Source organism: Tupaia chinensis, unplaced genomic scaffold (genome assembly GCF_000334495.1).
Source record: "Tupaia chinensis unplaced genomic scaffold, TupChi_1.0 Scaffold000054_1, whole genome shotgun sequence".
Classification (NCBI taxonomy): Eukaryota; Metazoa; Chordata; class Mammalia; order Scandentia; family Tupaiidae; genus Tupaia; species Tupaia belangeri.
Window position 1 is genome coordinate 9,167,396 of NW_006159512.1, and position 3,040 is coordinate 9,170,435.

The 3,040-nt window shown below is 49.4% G+C and overlaps 1 protein-coding gene and 1 pseudogene across 1 annotated transcript in view; both read left to right on the forward strand.

Annotated features, from left to right (window-relative positions):
* Positions 1-3,040, forward strand: part of GABRB1 (gamma-aminobutyric acid type A receptor subunit beta1) — a 353,552-nt gene that overhangs the window by 269,735 nt on the left and 80,777 nt on the right. The gene's annotated exons all lie outside the window — the stretch shown is intronic.
* On the forward strand, positions 1,217-2,042 carry LOC102490249 (acidic leucine-rich nuclear phosphoprotein 32 family member B pseudogene; annotated as a pseudogene).

Sequence of the window (3,040 nt, forward strand, 5' to 3'; positions counted from 1 at the left end):
AGAAGGGATTGCGGCGTGGCCATCCCCCCTGGGGGGTGATTTCTCGCTTTCTGTCTCTCTGTCTCTTTCTGTCTGGTGAGTGCATGCGCCCTATAGCGAAAACCTCTCAAAAATAAAATAAAATTAAATTAAATTAAAAATAAAAAGAAATGGAGGCACAAACAGTTGCAGTAACTCGCTCGTGGTAGAACATCTGGGAGGGCTGGGGGTGGGATTCGAGCCCAGCCTCCCTCCAGAGCCTGTCTGTGGACCACGATGTGCAGTAGAGATGAGGGAAGCTTCGTGTATGTTGGTGATTGGGGTGGAAAGAGCACATTCCAAGTCTGAAAATCAGCCCATTTTCCATTTTTCCGTTTCTAATCTCACTCTGTTTCCAGGATGCTGAAGCAATGATCCCAGGGTTAAAAAGAAGACACGTCCGCTTTCTCGGGTCATTGTTAGGGTACTAGCAGGCAGACGGGCCAGCCAATGGCAAGGTAGTTCAGGTGGCTGGGTCGCCGGTGCTGATGGTGTGGTTAAGTCCTAGACCTGGGAGTTTGATAAACATGGTAGGTGAGTGTGCGTGTGCCTGAAGTCCCAAGAGGAGAATGGAGGGGAAGGTATGGCCATTCCCCCCAGGGGGCGATTTCTCAATTTCCCTCTCTCTCTCTGTCTCTCTCTGGTAAATGTATGTGCCCTATAGCAACACCAAAATAAAGTCAGGTATTAGTAAGCAGAAAGAAGCATATTATAAGACAATTTATGACTGGTCGCAGAACAAGACGGAGTTCAGGTTTTGTTCTTTTTTTTTTTTTTTTGGAGAGATTTTCACTGTAGGGCGCGTGCGCTCGCCAGACAGACAGAGAGAGACATAGAGACAGAAAGCGAGAAATCACCCCCCAGGGGGGATGGTCATGCCGCAATCCCTTCTCCTCCATTCTCCTCTCGGGATCTTGGGCACGCACGCACACGCGCCCGGCGTGAGTTTTAAGCCACCGGGTCCGGGACACGAACCACGGTCGACTACGTGGGAGTCCAGCGACATAGCCATTACGCTAACTGCTGGTTCCCAGGTTTTGTTCTTTTTTAAAATGAAGTTTGACGGTGCCACTCGCACGCAGCCCGGGACCGCGCCTCCGGCCTCTGCCACCAGCAATCCTCTTCCGACGGCCCTCGCTGCGCAGGCCGGGACGCCTCTCCCCCCTCCGCCCCCGCCGAGGAAAGTTAACTGTGAATACAGGGGAAGAGGGGAACATGGACATGAAGAGGAGCATCCACCTGGAGCTGAGGAACCGGACTCCGGCAGCTGTTCGCGAACTTGTCTTGGACAACTGCAAGTCAAGTGATGGAAAAATCGAAGGCTTACCAGCAGAATTTGTGAACTTCGAGTTCCTCAGTTTAATAAATGTAGGCTTGATTTCAATTTCAAATCTTCCCAAGCTACCTCAATTGAAAAAGCTTGAGCTCAGTGAGAAGAGAGTCTGTGGAGGTCTGGGCATGTTAGCAGAAGAACTTCCAAGTCTCACACATCTCAACTTCAGTGGAAATACACGGAAAGACATCAGTACCTTGGGACCTTCGAAAAAGTTGGAATTTCAGAAAAGCCTGGATCTGTTTAACTGTGAGGTCACTAACCTGAATGACTACCGAGAGAGTATCCTTAGGCTGCCACAGCTGACCTACCTGGACGGCTAGGACCGGGAAGGCCCCGGCTCAGATGCTGAGGTGGACGGTGTGGACGAAGAAGAGGAAGACGAAGAAGGTGAAGATGAAGAAGGCGAGGAGGAAGAGTTTGATGAAGAAGAAGATGAAGACGAAGACGAAGACGTAGAAGGGGAGGAAGATGAAGACGAAGTCAGTGGGGAGGAAGAAGAATTTGGACGTGATGGAGAAGTTGATGAAAATGAAGAAGATGAGGGTGAGGATGAAGAGGAGGAAGAAAGTGGGAACAGCGAGAGGAGAAAGAGACAGATGATGGAGGAGATGATTAAGACCTCAAGTAACCTGCAAACACAGAACTGTTCAGTGTTGGTTGGACTGCTCATGGATTTGGTAGCTGTTTACAAAAGAAAAGGTAGCCATGATACAAACCGCAGGACACCCACCCACCCACCCAAAGTTCCTGTGGCATTCCTCTTTCCTCTATTTAGTCCCTCTTGGTAATCTACCTCCAAGCTGTGGGGACTTCACCCCAACAAAAGTGTAAGCGTTGTTAGGTTTTCGTGTAAGACTTTCTGTAGCGTGGATAGCTGTGATTGGTGAGTCAACCGTCCGTGGCTACCAGTCACACTGAGATTGTAACAGCATTTTTACTTTCTGTACAACAAAAAAGCTTTGTAAATAAAATCTTAACATTTAAAAAAATAAAGTGAAGATTTATGCGGGTAGACTGGAGGGTGATATTCTGTGTAGGTTAATACGTCCATCGTGGGAAAAAACAGTCCATGAGGAAGCAATTCTGCACCTTCTCTACTGACTCCGGGTTAGGCCCCATCCGACCACCTGGCAGGCATGGCACTGAGGGAGCCAGGTTAATACCACTTGCACCAAATAAATACATAGAAGATCCTAAGAAAAAGTGTTCACCTTGACAGAGGGGAGTAGGCGTTAGGGTTAATCATGGCTAGCTTCCCAGAACAGTGATTCAGGACCGAAGAAAATTCTTTCCTATGACCGGGACAGCACCAGTCCCAAGACAGCGGGCGGTCTGACATGCAACAGCCTCTCACCCAGCGACACATGCATCAGATCCCTGGAGACAGGCTCCATAAAATCGCACAGCACATCCACGGGCTTCAGGGAAGCAACGTGACCACAGCCTTACGTGGAGGACCCCGAGCAGCAGGGCAGGGACGAGAAGAGGGCATGGCCGTGGATGTTCTGAGAACTCCAGAGCAGGGTCTGGGAACGGGTTATCTTTCAATGGGCTGAAAGGCCCGTAAGGGAAACATGGAGAAGCCAGGGGAAGGACTCACATAAAGCCCAGTTTGCTTTATGGTTCACCTCCCATGGCTAAGCCTTGTGGTTTGCCTTCTTATCATTACAGAAGTATAAAATGGAA